Source organism: Chelmon rostratus, chromosome 2, assembly GCF_017976325.1.
Source record: "Chelmon rostratus isolate fCheRos1 chromosome 2, fCheRos1.pri, whole genome shotgun sequence".
Classification (NCBI taxonomy): Eukaryota; Metazoa; Chordata; class Actinopteri; order Chaetodontiformes; family Chaetodontidae; genus Chelmon; species Chelmon rostratus.
In genome coordinates, this window is record NC_055659.1 from 24,794,778 (window position 1) to 24,811,682 (window position 16,905).

Sequence of the window (16,905 nt, forward strand, 5' to 3'; positions counted from 1 at the left end):
GCAAATCCTCTATCACCAAATGAGAGCAAAAATAAAGAAACGTATTGGACTGTAACACGTGCCAGCCAAGGTAAACAGTATGACTAGACTTCTGTGAAAGAAATGAGTGCTCTACAAGACGCGTTAAAGCGCAGCCAACCCGCGCGTAAAATGCGCAATAAGCGACCTACCAAACAAAGGCAAAAGTTGTCCACTGACCTCAGGACGACCACAACGAAATAACAGCTTGGTGAAATGTGGCCTCCTTTATACTGTGTTTCTCAAGGTCACGATCAGTGGACATTTGTCCCTCATTAGCATATGCCACCTCCTCCGACGCCTATTGGTGCTGAGCGCCTGTCTCAATTGACACAAAAGGAAAGCTACGTTTTTGTCATTGCGCTAAACCCAAGCCGGCTATTTTTGTATCCCAGTTATTTTATGCACTGTACACACTGCGAGGGAGTGGGAGAGAGTTGCATTCGGAGCATCCCTGTAGGGGAGCATTTTTTCACTCTGTGCGTTTTGAAGGGCAGTGCATCGCTGCTCTACCGTGATTTGTGTCCACAGCAAGAAACAAAAACTTGAAATGTTGGGGAATATTCTCAGGAAAACCACCAAATTATATGTATTAATATATATATACATGTATATACATTTCTGTGTGTGTGTATGTATATATATATATACACACACACAAACACACACACACACAGAAATGAAAGTTACAGCCAGGAGTTTTACGCACATGTGTCATTTGGTAATTGTTCTTATCCACCCTTGACCTCCTGATAAACACAAGTGAAGTCTTCTCGCTTTAGTGGAACGTGCTGCTTATGAACTCATATTGCCCTTAAGTAATAGCCCTGCAGCTTTTGTGTAGTTAAGTGCCAACAGAGATGTGTGCTATTGTGTGTGGCCACAGAGGATGCAACCTTAGAAGAGATTATTTCAGGAGCGGTGTGGCATTAAACATGCTACTATAAATACACAACATTATATTAATAGAGAGAAACATGGCGCGCATCACATCCTTTACTTGAGTAAAAGTACTAACACCACTCTGTGAAAATACTCCACTACAAGTTAAAGTCCTTCATATTCAAAATATGTACTAAAAGTATGAACAGTGAAAGTGCTCAGTGTGCAGTGTGGTTCCTGTCAGTGTTTTATTATTATATCTGATGTTTCTGGATTAATATTCCTGCTGCATTAATGTGTGTGTTGCATTTTACTGCTGCAGATGTTTAAGGCTGAGCTTAGTTTAACTGCTTTATATACTGTCGGCCAGTTTCATCTACAGCGATGCATCATATTCTATGAGATCATCATATGTTTGTAGCGTCAGCGTCCTGACTGAACCACGTATCTCTAAACGTTTCATGATCTCAGAAAAACAGCCTGTTTTTATCTTTGTGACGATGCAGCTTCCAGCGAATCCAAGAGGGTTTTTAGATTGTTTATTTAGTTGAAGGAGTCTCAGTATTATCTCAGCCCATAAAGGAACACTTCATCCTTCACTTCACATTCACAATCAACACGTTTGGAGATCCATGGTTTTCACTGGACAGGAAGGGAATGAAAAACTGTAATCTGAAAAGTAACTAGTAACTAAAGGTATCAGACAAATGTAGTGGAGTGAAAAGTGCAACATGTCTTTGAGATGTGGTGGAGCAGAAGTGTGAAAATGCATAAAATGGAAATACTTAAGTACCTGGAATTGGTACTTAAGTACATTAATTGAGGAAATGTACTTAGTTACATTCAACCACTGCTCCGACTACACAATAAAGTGCTTCGCATGAATTTAAAAGCACTAAATGTGAGTGACGATTTATCCAAGATGTGTGGTGAAAGATTCTCAATGTAATGTTTAGTTTTCCAGACTGTTTCTATGGAGCTGCAGTCGGAGCTTTAGCCGGTGCTCAAGCGTTAGCACCTCAGATGAAAACGTGATGTATTTTGGTAACTATCCTCTGATAGCACAGTGTGTGATATGGTCACACGTAGCTGCTGTAATTTTGTGTATCCAGTAATTCTGGCACAGGCCCTGCGCCTCTCACACTCTGGCTCCACCAGATCTGACCTTCAGAGCAAGGGGAGAGGTTGGTGCCTGGTATGAGAGCAGGGTGACAGTGCAGCACAGGGGGGGAAGGGGACCACAGGTTCTCAGAATAGACAAAGCCAGAGTCCTGCATTCCTGATAGGGAGATTGACTGTTAACTGTTGGCTGCGTCCAATTCTGCAAAAGCCACGTAGATAAGCTGAAGACGGTTGTCCGCTGCCAGCGAGACACTGCAACTTTTACAAACCTGAGAGGCGACAGGCCGACTTGCTCTACGGCCAAAAGGGTTTGCTCTGATTTCTCTCCACACACACACACAAACACAGAGAGAAACAAGACGACAAGCTCCCAAACGGATGGCTCGACTCGAGGGGTGGCCATCTTTGTTGATGCCGCTATCTGTTGCCGTGGCAGACTGAGAGGTGTTGCCGCGATGGCTCAAACTTTCTTGGGCATCAGTGAGATAGAGCGGGCCGGAGCTATTCTGGGACAAGGGGCTCTTCAGAGAGGCAGAGGCTGGTTTGTGTACTATGTCACTTGCTGCACCATTTGAAAAGCTGGCATGCTGATAACACATGAGGAGGAGATGAATCCCAAAGTCCCCAGAGCTGCCGGCTTTAAATAAGTCCACATACTCCGGCACGTAAACACACACACACACAAACACATAGTGAAGTACATGCAACGTCTGCGTAGTCCCCCAGCACATCTCTCTGCACTGCTATACTGCAGCCCACTGCAACAGCTGACTTCTCGGAGCAACGGCTCTCCTTACGTCCCCAGTGTTCCTCAAAATCATTTAGACGCGAGTGTGGCCAGGCCCATTATTGCTCATGTTTTGATTATCAGACATTTGTGCAGCTTTGAATTACCTTCCCAAATGAAACGACCAAAGTGACGTCCAGCCGTAGGCCTCAGCCCCGACATGCCTGGACCGAGTGTTCAGTTCATTCTGGGCAGTTGGCCGGCCGACAGTTTGGTGATGTGCAAGTGAGGAGGCGACATTTTGGGCATCAAGACTTGATCTGGGGGTCGGTCACAGTTGTTTTAGATCATCATGCACCGAATGCCAGCAGGCTTAGGCAGCGAGATGGAGAGAGATTGGGAATTATGACTGCAGTCATTCTCAGCAGTGTTTAATCGCACACGACACAGTCACATCTCACTCTGTGTTCGGCTGCTGCACAGGTGGGACAGATCATCAGAAACAATACGGTCAAAAGGCCTTTAAAGAATGTCACTGCACGAGAATGAATGTCCTCTAAAATCCAAATGCTATCGTTCTATTGTTCTGTTCTTAGAAAAAATATGAAGCAGGCGTAAAAAAGACATTGTAGTGATCAGTATCAGCTTTCTTTTGACTAGTTTTCACTTGTGTAATATTCATTTATATAACTATTTTATATAACTAATTTAGAATTTATATAACTATGCTTAGATAAATAAAGCTCCATTATTATTCATTTCGCTTATGTCAGTATAGACATCTATCTATCTATCTATCTATCTATCTATCTATCTATCTATCTATCTATTGGGCCTCACATAAACTCTATATGAAACCAAATCTGTGCATGTTTTCAGTAAAAAACATTTAAAATGCTACTATAACTGTATACATTGTACATTTTTTAATATTGTGCCTTTTATTAGTCTAATATTGTGCCTTTTATTAGTCTAATATTGTGCCTTTTATTAGTCCTTTATGAGTTTGTTTGCTTGCTTGAGAGGGCAAATATTAAGATCCCTATTTTGCTCTATAGCAGTAACCTAAAAATGGGCGGTGAAGCAGCGTTTCATTTTGGATCAAAGCGTTCATGGAGGGTGGATATTTCTGTAATCGCCTCGCGCCTGCCCACAATACCTTGCAGCAACTGTGTGGGCTCAGGTCTTAGCCATCGGTTCATCAACGTGGAGACGGGCTGACGCGTGGCACAAACACACTCTAAAGCCCCAATTACTCTTCCACACCCGCTCCACCTCCCTGACATCCACCCATACACAGGCAACAATAACACACAGCAGAGTTAATCAGTCTTTTAGCGAGCCGTTTGGGGGCTTGATACCTCAGCTATTAGCCTCTGGCTCCAGACAATACCCCTCTCTCATTGTGCTAAGTTGTGGTCTGGGTCAGTGGGCCCGGCCTGCCCGGCCAGCCCTGCCCTCAGTATGCATGGCAGCCCTCAGCTGTCTTTCTATTTCAGGAGCATGGAGGCATACCTCGACCCAGCTGGGGCATCAGAGACAATGGGCATGCTGCCTTATCCAAACACAGGCCCGCAGACAATCTGACGCACTCCAGGATCCCAGTGAGAGCCCCACTGCAGCCCCTCCTGCCCAATAAAGCAGAAGGAAAGGGTTAACGAGGCTGCACAGGCACTTAGACACATCAGTCAGGAGCTCGGAGACTTCCTTTAAACACACTGCAATGAGCGGCCCATTGTAAGGAGAGATACATCTGTTGTGTGAGGTGTAATAATAGACAGAAATGCGGTGAAGAGTAAACGGCTACACTCAGTTTATGAACCTTTTAATTTGTGGAATACAGTCGGGGAGCTTTTAGACTGACACAGTGTCTGCTGTAGATATTTTGTAGATATAATCAACTGATGTAAATCATTCAGAAATTAGTACCTGAGTGCATCATGAAAACGAAGCAGTTTTTGTTTTTTGTTGCTGAACGTTTCCTGTATGATGATTTGGAGTTTATGGTGAGTTTATCCATCTACCGTCACTGTCAAACGCCCTCTGATACTCTAAGTGTTTCACTGTGGATTTATGCTGACTGTCACGGCTGGACAGAACAGTCCAGTTCACATGAGGATACTCCTCCATGTTTTTAATCTCTCGTATTTAAGTTCCAATGAAATCACCGTTTCTAAACAGCGAGACATGACTTCAGTTGCTCTCCTTGACTGTAAATAGACTTGGAAGGGAAACTTGTCTAGCTGCTTGGAAAGACCTTCAGTTAGTGACCTACAGCATCTTACTCTCGGGGTAGACATAACTTCACCTAATTTGCTGTCTGTCCTGTTGCAGGTCAAGACATCCATGGATGCAGGTGGCAGTGCTCGGCCTCAGACCATAATCGCTGTTTAGACAGAACTGCTGTCACAATGAGAGGCATTTCAGCGAGCCGCGTGGCAGCTCTTTCACAGTTTACACAGGCTCTAAGCCCTCGTATATTTCCTTTATACACACGTGCACATGCATTCACGCGTACACCAAAGTGCATGCGTGCACACAAACACAATCACCACCTCTGTCACAGAAGACAGCATCACCTGTCGCCCGTGGCAATTGCTCAAACACACACACAGAGAGAGAGAAGTGGCGGATGGGGAGCACATGTGTTACACCATCAAACTGTGAGTTCAGTTAGTTCACTCGGTTGCCAGGCAGAATCTGAGCAAACTGACACAGATCGCTCAGGAGACCCTCAGAGCAAACACACAGAGCAGGACCTGAGGAGACCTGTGGCTAAAGATTAGTCCAATTAGAGGATGTGCAAGTTTCATAACACCTTTCTCATAAGCCATAGTTTATATGATCATTGTAAATATTATACAATACATTATAAGTACATATATATTAATATGGCTAATAAATCAATTATATAATCATTTATAAAAAAATTAAGAAAATTCAGATTTCAGTATTTCAACACACAATCTTATTACTAACAACTTTGCGGTGCACAGTTGATGTATTATTGAAGTGGAGGAAGACGCTATTAAGGTCTTCTTAACCTTTATAGCAGCAGCCTTGATGGCTTATTATGAAGCCAGAAACTCTTGAGCCTTTATGAGTCACTAGCTTTCTAACAAACCATCAAGTCTGAATTTGTGAATGTTAATAAGTGCTAATAAATGCAATAGATGAGTCGCTGAACAGTCTTACGGTGCTTCCTGGTTAGGCTCAGTTGCACAGTCATCATGTGAAAATCTTGATTTTCATTACAATGTATAAAATCCATAGTTCATTTTCTCACAACAGACTATGTGACTTATATTTGTAGCATTTTCTATTTTTAGATTAGTTTTGTATGTGTGCAAATGAGAATCAGAATAAGTTACATTTGCATTTTTAAATATAAGTAACCACCACAGATTTAAAGGACCAGTGTGTGGGATTTAGTGACATCAAGTGGTGAGATTCTAGATTGCAACCAGCTGAATACCCCTCACTTCACCCCTCCCTTTCCAAGCATGTAGGAGACCCTACAGTGGCTGTTAAACTCGTAAAAAAAACATGAAAGGCACTCCTAAGAGTCAGTGTTTGGTTTGTAGAAACATGGCAGTGCAGCATGGTGGACCCTGTGAAAGAGGACCTGTTAGACGTAAAGAGCTCAATCTAAGTTGACAAAAACACAACCATTCTTATTTTCAGGTGATTATGCTCTAACGAAGAGAATAATCCGTAGATCCCCTAAATACACCTGACCTTAAAAAAGACGACAAAGTTATGGCTTAATGGAAACTTGTGTGAACTATGTATCAACTCACAATCATCTATGATTATTTCTATATAATTCTTTACAATTAATGTTTTGGCTGTTTGACATGAATCAGTTTTATTACGCCTCCACACTAGCGATGGCAGTGGCCAGAGGCATTTTGTTTTCAGGTTGTGAGTCCATTCATACATCTGTCCCATTCTTGTCAATGTGATATATCAGAAACGCCTCGAGTTATTTATTGTGTTGTTTCATTGGTAGTAGTGCGATGCCACCTTGTCACCTGGAGTCCTGCATCGTTACGTTACGGACCACTTTTAGTTGTGTGTGATATATTGTAATGCACGTCTCATAATGTCAAATAAACTGGTCCATATGTCGATATGTATGTGAATGTGTGGGGGGTCCAAGACATAAAAATATTTGGGAATCCTGCTTTAAGGTGCCAACAGCTGAAATATATCAAAGCATTCTGGGTCCAAATCCAGCCAAGAGCAGTTGCCATGTGTCATCCTTTCCCCTAGTCCAAGCTTTCATGGATTTCTCTTTCTTTCCTTCACCCGCTGCGAAAGATTCCCCGTCTCAACATAACAATCCATTATTAAAGTTCCACATGGTCTGTGCATTGTGGAGAGTTCATTTTCCCTCCACACGTTACAACAACTGTCGACTCAGCTGTGTGCTGCTTGGCTCTACTTTGTTTTGTTTTTTTTTCATTAGTTTTACCAGCAGAGGGCATCAGCCTCAGCCCCACCTACAGCTTCCACACCAGGCCCCAGAGAGATCCTGCCAACATTTAACAGCTAGTCGGAGCTATGTGGGGCCCCAGGATGTTGAGCAGTAAGAAGCTGGAGCAGCAGCAGGTGAAGAGGGTCTTGAGGGAAAGCCCTGTGCTCCTGCTTCACTCTCAGAGACGTAAGGATCAGCTTGGCATTCAGAGAAGTGCTACTCCCCGGCAGCAGGCCAGACACTTGGACAGCTGGCACCGAGTGTGTCTCAATCCTCCTCTTCTCTCGCACTGCATTTAGCGCACAATACGGCGGTGTGTTCGCGGCCTGTTGTCATCTCCCAATAGGCAATACCAGAATAGTGTGAACATCAGAGGTTGGAGTCTCAGGAGAAGTCCTTTTAACCTGTGGCTGATGCCAGAGCCGAGGAGGAAGAAAATCTGAATCAGAAGGGCAAATATTTACTGCTACAGGACTTTATGTCAAATGTACATCAGGGAAAACAGGATTGAAAATGTGAAGCAAATTTCCTCTTTTGTTTTGGTGATCCTGACAAATGGCGCCCTCTACCGCCACAGATCATTAATCGCATGCCTCCACTAAATGCACAGATTACATTGTCGCCTTTACGATGACGTTAGTTTCGACCTGTCCGAAATTATATGTCTGTATTTATTTATGTACTTATACTGTGGTCATCAAACACTTTCCTGAAACAGAAGGATTTACATGAAGTTTGGAGATGAAAAAGTTTAAGTTTGAAAAAGGGATAAGACACAGATGACTATCACTTGCTCTGGAGGTGGAGAAGTTTCTGTTATATACTGTTATCATATTAGAGGTGCGTTTTTGTTGAGCTGTTGATCCACAGTAGCAGAGTTCACCATATTAAGGTGCAACTGCTTTTGCGCGTTTTAAGCATCATCATTACATGTCGACAGGAAGGGCTCATCTTTTGTTGACTCCCACTGTGGAAGTTCATCATCATATACAAAAACCAGCTGATGTGCAGTTATATTATCCAGATGTGATTTACTGTGAGGGTGCAGAGTCAGCCGTTAGCAGTTCTGGAAGTTTGAGCTTTGAGAACGTAAATATCAAAACATGGCGGCCTGCGTTTTTTTCAGGATTGTCTAGCTGCTGTCAACAGCACAAGGAACAAGTGAATCGTCGTTAATCAATGATCACTATAAAGAAAAAATCTAAAAATAAAGATTAAAGTTACAATGAGGCGCGAAGTGTCCCGTGCGGTTTAAATAAAAAGACTGGGTTAATGGGCTAAACAACTTTTGAAGTTATGGTTTGGCTAGCCTATCCGAAAAGAGACGAGATAACCCAGCGCGAGCCGACGAGAGCGCGCATCAGACACGCAACACTCTGTGACGAAAGACGTAAGGCTCCGCCCCCGGGTGAAATACCAATTTTCCAGGGAGCCTCCTCGTCTTGGCCCAAGTTGAACACACAGCATCATTTTTCTCAGTGTCCACTAAGTCTAACTAACTAGTTGTGGGAAAATATCTCATGTACAGTATACAGAATTTTTTTTTTTTACATATTTTTTAATTTCATAGATTTTTAAGAACACAAACCTTGAATGAAAACGGCTTAATCATCCCTCATTTGTTCTTTTTCATTACACTACATGACATTTATCATGTTCTAAGATGTTTATTTGATTTCAGTGACCCGGAGATGAAGATGCAGTTGAGCATTACGCCTGAGGAAACTGATGCTGAATCTCACAAAGGTACAGCCGAAGAGGTAAGCCAGACTTTACTGTCGTACAGCTCTCCTATGGCCTGCTAAATGATACAGTACAGTAGTAACTTCAAAAAATTTAGAAGCAGCTTCTTGTCATTTCAATAACAGGTCAGTGGCTATTGATACAAATCTGGACGCCATGAAGTGCTTTGCCTTCAGGGTCTGTGATGTTCACTCAGTTTTCAATAATTTCTTAGAAATAGAAACTTATGTGCAGTCATTGGACATGGCCTGAGGGGAGGCATTTGCTGAAAGATGCATCGAAATAGTACTCAGTTTTACACTGTGGCAATCAAATTATCTGAAACCAATCAACTGTGTCCAATAGATTTTCTAAAGCTGTAAGCAAACAGTGTAATCCTCTCACAGAAGTACAGGATGTCTTTTATTTGGGATGAGGCATGGCCAGTGTTCAAAGTGATATGAGGATGTGAGGTACCTGAGACACATGCAGAGCTGTACTGAGAGAAACCTGACACAAAAACATCGAACAGGATCAAATGATAAGATTTGGTCTGTGAACTCAAATATCTGAGTTTAATGAGAAGTGGCTTTAAATGAATAAGACTGTTGACAATCACAAGCCCCATCACAATAACACTAGTAGAACAAGAAGACTGAGGATGTTTCTACAACAATACAACAAGATTTCTACCCCATGACACTATTTTTGTTCCTTTTGTAATTGCCTGATTAAAAGTAAAAAGTAATAAATAAAATAAGTGCATAACTGATCCTAAATATAGCTCAGGCAGTGTTCAGTTGAACAGAAGTCCATTATGTCTTTGAGATATGTGATCATAGCTGAAGATTTGCTGCTTTGTCTTGATGTAGAAACCTGAAAAGTGATTACTTGAAAATCTTTTTCTGAAAAAAAGTTACCATAGTCATGACTCTCCTCTCCATAATGACTTTGTGTGTCAGTACAGTGATTCTGCTGTTTGTTGGGGCAGTGTTGCACCTTAACCAGCAGAGGGAGCCCTGCTCCTGGATGTGACCATTCACATCACAGTTTTGAATCTGTTCACATGTGGTCAGCTCAGTCTGAGAGGGAGCACAAAAGGAGCCTTGTGAGTGAACTGCACCTTGCAAGCAGCTGGTTTTATGGCCAGCAGAGACAAAACAAAAGTTACATTTTTGTAAATAAAACTTTTTGTATGCTCGTATATTATGAGGCAGCTTTGGGCTCATGTGAATCCTGATATGCTTGCCTGGTTGTATTCACTGCTAGTATAAACCTCATACCACCTAACAGTCATTAACAAGGTGTTTCTCTATGTTTCTCAATGACAGGAAGGGGCTATCTCATAGGAAGTGGAAGTAGGAGCGTCCCTCTCTCTCTCTCTCGCTCACACACACACACCCCACGGTCGTCCACTCGCCTGCCCATCCTGTAGCTGTGAGTGGTGCGAGCCAGGAACACCCCCTCTCTGCAGGGCTATGGCGGCCTGCTAGTGTTTTGGTAATCGTCATCCTCCCTGACCTGCTGGCCCGATCCTGGCGCCAGGAGTCTCCTCGCCTCCCCTCCACCTCCTCGAGCCAACTACCCCCGACCCCACGGATAATTCAGACCAGCTGTTGCAAGGTGCCTTGCCTACTCCCACCCACTATACTCACACTTGCCTCTTCTAGAGTCTTGAGTTTGTCTCAGGGAAAAAAAGGGCCCTGTGCTGAGCTGTGGGCTTTTTTGGCGGCCTCTCTCAGTCTTTGCATGGGGTCTCACTGGTGCATAAAATAAATCCAAGTCAATCACTGGCCTGGTTCCTGCTCTGCAACAAATCAGCACGATGTCTGGATTTGATGTTGCAACATGGAAAGACACATTCAAAGGGTATTGTGCTATGGCAGGGAGTCAAGTGCTGATATTTGCCTTTCTGGTCTTTCACGAGTGTCGCTGACCTGAATCGCTCTCATTCCTCTAAGCGTTCAGTCTTAATGTAGTGGAATGGGTGCCACCGTGAAATGAGAGTCCCGGACAGACTTGAGTTTTGTTGCAGAGCCATCTCCTCATTGGAGTCACATGAAGAGCATGTGCGTCCTCCATGATCAAGTGATACTGTGAGGGGATTCAGAGTCATTGCCAAGGAATGTTAGAGGAGAAGGACGAAGGAGAAAAAGGCCTCGATTTGCCACAGATCATTTTCCTCCTGTGTTGAATTTGTGTAGCAGGAAAGGAAGTGCTTTCCAGTGCATGTGTGTGCTTCTTCTTCTCTGTACTTGAGTGTTTTTGGCATTTGGGGGCTCTGTGTAAAGTAAGGTGCCTCTCTGTCTATGGTCTAACCACAGTGGGACTTTGGACTGAGATGGAGGGGAACCCCAAGCTTTTGATCCACACTCCACAACCCCAGCACTGCTGAGTAACGGCCCGCAAGTGAACTGCGTACATGTATGTGTGTGTGTGACAGAGGTTTGGATTGTTTTTTACACAGTGGTGGCGGTGGTGGTAGTGGTGCGGTTGCCTCGCAGAACGGCAATGGATGGTTGTCAGAGACAGAGGCCTGATAGAGGGGGATGGGGGAACTGGTACAAAGAGCTGTTCTGGTGGAACTATGGAGGAAAATAGTTCATGCTGCACTGGGATTTCCTGCCTTTGCCCTGGCTAGCCCCCCTCCCCTCCCTCTCCTGTCTACCCGCTCTGTTCTCGACGCCCTTCAGCAGTATGGAAACTGCTCGGACAATATTTCAGCCGGAGATGGGTGAAGCAATTGATTTAATGAGAAGGGCTGTGAGGATCACGGGGCGAGAGATTCAGCGTGGATCCAGACTTTTTGCAATCAGATTTCCGTAATTCCATTTCCTCCCTTAATCTGTCCACCTACAGGCTTCAGTGCAGATGAAAACTTTTGACTATGCACAATGTCTCATTCATGTCTCTCTTGCAACATATTTGGATGGCGTTATCTGACCTCTTATCAAACACAGCTGGAATACACATAACTTCACCCTGACACTGGTGCTGTGAATGGAGGCACAGGGCGGCCATGCTGCTGCTGCTGCTCGTGTTAAATGTAGAAAGGACAGGTGTGTCACCATTTGGCTGCCGTCAGACATATCGTGTGGCCGTCAAAGAGGACGTAGATGGGGGTGAGGGGGGGGCCTGGGTTTAATGTTTATACCCGTCCCCTTCTCTTCCAGGGCTTTGATCTTAGGTGTCGGTGGCGGAGCTGGGGGGCATGTGTCACTCATTAGCGGTGTGGTGAGAGTGCGCTGGCTCACAGGTTTTCTTAGTGTGGACAGCGTGGAGAGGATGCTGTGAAAATGGCTGCTCATGGGGTGTTCCTGCTAATAAACCCTGAGGGTGGCGTCAGAGCCTTGGGGGTGGGGAGTGAAAAAAGGAAAAAAGCCAGGAGGTAAGCAGTGCAGTACACTCTGATAACTGCCTATGTGCTGAGCATCGCTTTCATTACCCTTTGTGATGCACACACTTATGCTAAACCGATAGCACAGGAAGTCGAATAGACGATTTCATTGAAAAGCCTGGCTGCCAGCACTCACTGTCTTAGGAGAGGGGGGAAATGGAAACCAGATGTCTGAGATCCACCGTGAATATGTCAAAGCTCTCAGACTATGTCAGTTCCTCCATGTCCCATTGGTGGACTGAAACTTTTCTGCACTGTCATCAGTAACGTCTATGATACTCCCTCCCCGTGGACATCTCGTACAGTGTTGGCTGCAGCTACGACCTGGAGGCTTAGGGAGAGAAGCTCCACTGTTCCAGAAGATGACTTTTTTTTTCCTTTATTCCTTAGGTTTCAAACTTCACCACATTCCTCAAATTTCAGGGTAACTTCCCATATCCCAAGGCTCAGTCGGGTGGCAAATCTCTCAGCACTCCTTTGTGGATAGATTGCTTTCTCTTGCTTGAGAAAATAACAAGCTATAGAGTAATGACTTAACAAGCAACAGGATAATGGCTTCAACATGTGCAGGACTATGTGCATGTGTCTGTGTGCGTGCGTAGATTTGGGATTGCGGGAGTGCTTCCTTACTTGCCTGTGTGTGTGTGTGTGTGTGTGTGTGTGTCTATTGTTTGGGAACCAACTGTGCAGAATCAACTGGTTCACTGTTTGGTTGGAGTTGTTTGAAAGCTGGACCGCTGAAGAAGAGATCGCTCTCGTTCAGGTCTGGAGCCACTGAGCCTTTGGGGAATCAGCAGCCCCGGGTGCATCACAATGACAGGGACCGCCTGTGGGGTGTCGGTGGGAGTGGCGGGTGTTTTTCATCACAACCAGCTGTTGCGCAGGCCTCCCACACACAAGAGCAGCCCTCCGTGTGTTCACCTATGTCTGTGTGCTTGTATGTGGGGATGCTGGAGACAGTGTGACAGCATGTGTGGTGATTAATGACAATACGACAGCTTGTCACATGTAGACTGCGTGTGAGCTTATGAACATGAAGCAGATTGTTGGTGTTTGCTGTCTGTGTTTTGATGCCATGCATGTGGTGTTGGGGCTCACAGCCTTGAGTCTTATGTGTCTTTGATGTCCGGTGGAACAAATGGTGAGCACTCGACACCTCAGCCCTCAACAGCGACAAACCAAACTCCTATTCCTGTTCCAAACATGGCGTCTTCCATTAAAACTCTTTCAACTTCTGAGGCTGTTCATGGGAAATGACATGTTACAGATGCTATCATGACTCAATTAACAATCCTCTTCCTGTCAGTGATGTTCATGTGTACGACACATTTAGTCATGGCATGATCCGGCTTGCCCGAGTAGGTGCTTCTCCCTTTCACACACGGCTTTCGAAGTTTCAGCAAATCAAAACCTTGAAAAGTAAGGAACAAGCGGGGAGACAGTCTGTTTCCCAGCACACCGCCTGATGCTGTTTACACACTTTTACACCGTGACATGTCCTGACAGGTGGGCACAGATCTGCATTACCTCTTTCATAATGCTCTGTCAAGGCCTCCGGCAACAGCTCAACGTGCTTTTGCTCCTAGTCTGGGAAAGTATGCTCAGGTGTCATTCCAGTGTGACAAACAGGTGATATTTTGTTTTGTCAGATGAAGAGGAGTCTTAAGTATGGGCTTTACATGGAGCTGACTATCTCTGTTTTTAGCCATGCTGGTGGATGGTAATGTCAGCCTGTTCGGTCCAAACTTTGGTCCAAACTGAAATATCTCAACTCTTGGACGGATTGCCATCAAATTTGGTCGCGATAATGTCGCCACAACTATCAGATAGATTTCCATGATTTTGGCACAGACAGCCAGGCTCCCCTCAGGATGAATTGTAATTGCTTTAGTGACCCTTTAACTTTTCACCGAGCGCCATCATCACATAAAAAGTTGTCTAATAATTTACTTTAAGACCAAAAACCAGCAAAATTAATGATATTCCCATCAGCTTCAGCTGAACTTTGTGTTTAGAGCAAACTAACAAATGTTAGCATGCCAACACACTGAACTAAGATGCTTGAACAGGGTCAACCTTAGAGATGCTAAACATGAGCATGTTAGCACTGTCACTGTGAGCATGCTGACGTTGTTCCCATTCAGCTCCAAAACACCACTGTGCCTGCCACTTCAGAGAGCTGCTAGCACGGCTGCAGACTCTTGTTTGCTCGGAAGAGTCGCATTAGAATTATGATCATACTTTCCACTGGGCCGGTGTCAGAATAAAATCTGTTTTGTTTGCTTTTGTGTCGCTGAGATGCCACACAAGAATTTAGGAGTAATGGTAGTTAAGAAAGCAGGGTCAGGATCCTCTCTGAGAATCTCTTGTTTCCTGTCCCAGGGTAGAAGTCAGGTTTATTTTCTCCCTCCCTCTCCTCTCCAGCCCCACTAGCCCCAGTGTGAGGCAATGCCCAGAAGGACACACGGAGGAAAAGCAGAGAGCTCAGGCGCCATCCATCCTTCCACCTCTCCCCCTTCTCCTCTCTCTCGCTATGCTTCTCACTGGCATTGAGTCCACAGCAACACATGTCTCTGATCAAGTCCAGCCTGCGTCATCAGTTAGTAAACTCCAGGCTCCAGGAAAACCAACAGAGAGCACATTCATAGCTGGCGACCCTGTGACTGAGTGTGTGATTCATTACTCTTTAATATGCACCCCCTACCCCCATCCCCTAACCCACCCAACCACTTCTCCAATCCAGCCTTGGGGCAACTCCACAGCCTGATCAAATCCATCATTAAGCGTACTTGTGGTGTTACCGCTGTTGGCCTTCTTATTTACCAGATGCAGCGGTTGTGTCTCTGGCCTGTTTGCAGCTCAGCAGAGAAGTATTAGCTCTGCGTTCTGACATTTACATCAGCGCCCTGAACTCCACTGTGCTCACACAACACTTCTCATCGAGACAAAAACTCCCATCAAACCCAGACAGGCAAAGTCATGAGCTTCAAAACATTAGAGAGTAATGATGTGCTCTCGAGCAAGGCGACACACATTGAGAGGTGCTAATCTTGCCGGAGGAGGCCAAGGAAGTAATACATGAGGTGAGAGGTGCCTGGGGAGTGCAGCCGAGGATAGAGTGATAGCTTCAGCGCTATCAAAACTGAACAGTCTGTCTATTCTTAAGCATAGAGCATGAGGATGGCTCTGTTTCCATTCCCTCAGACGGCCGCCTCTTCACACCGATCCCACTGTTGAAGTTATATCTTGCACATCGTACGTCACACTTTACATGATTGTTCACTGCTGATGATCACCTTGTTATCAAGTGACTGTAGCATGTCAGTGAAAAGGCTACTGACTCTCAGCTGAGTGTTAGGCATGTTCAGTGTCTATGTTATGGTTCATCCTGAGTAGGTCATCGACAAGCACCAGACTCAACCACAGTCTGGAGTTACAATGGGTGTCTGATGGCTTTTCCTGGGAGAGTTCTCTCCAGGTCTTGTGTGTCATGAGTGCAGGATGAGTCCTGTTTATGAGATGTTGACAGGTCCTTCCTGTCTCCCAGGCCATGAGCCCTAACTGCTGCTGCACCGAAGGCCACTCCGCAGTTCCTGGCCACCCAACTCCACCCCGAAAGCTTGGCTAAAAGAGCGTCCGTGGGTGGGACAGCCTATGTGGGGGGATGGGACATGGCGCTGGCGGTGGCAAAGTGCAGCAGCGGCAGCAGCAGAAACAGCACTTGAGCTCTGCAGCTCCTCGACCAAGGCTGCTTTTTCGGGTAAAGTAGGCCAATGTAAACTCCCACTTCCTGTCGGCCTTGTCTCAGAGGGGGAGAGATGATCCTTCTGTGAAGAGGGAAAGGCCTGCTGCTCTGTAGGGACCGTTTCCACTCACTGCGCACGCACACACACACACACACAAATAGAAATACAGCCACAGAGGCAAGCAAGAGAGTGAGTGGGAGAGAGAGCGAGGGAGCTAGCGAGAGAGCGAGGAATACACAAACACAGTGGGGTTCAGGAATGTTAAACACATGCTTTATGGCATAAATAGCAGCCACTTTTGGTAAATTACAGTGAGTGCTCTGGCACTGTAAAGCACACAGCAGGAAAACGCTCTCAGATTTCAGATCCAGGCCCTCTGCTCTCCCCAAGGAACAAGAAGGGGAGCATGTTGTGTTTTCATTTCTCTATAAAAAGGCAGAAATAAGTACAGTAACTTGTGATGCAGCAAAGATTTTATACATATGTGTGTGTATATATTCTGGAGACGTAGCACCTCATCATCGTAGCCTATAAAAATGAGGTCATGAGAGTGACAACACAGATGAAAATCATCAGAAAGAGTCAAACAATAAGCAAACTTGAGAATAAAGTAAAGCTTAAATGAGGGACTTGTTTCAGTTGTCTTTGCTAGCAGAGGTAACACCCTCACCTCAGGACATACCAGCTGACATCATCAAAATAGTCCAGAGCTAACCTCCAACAGCTGAGGTTTTAATAGCCCTTTTATCCAAGAGCATCCTGGGTAAAAGCCATGAGAACATAATGGCCAAAGGAAGCACAATGAAGGACT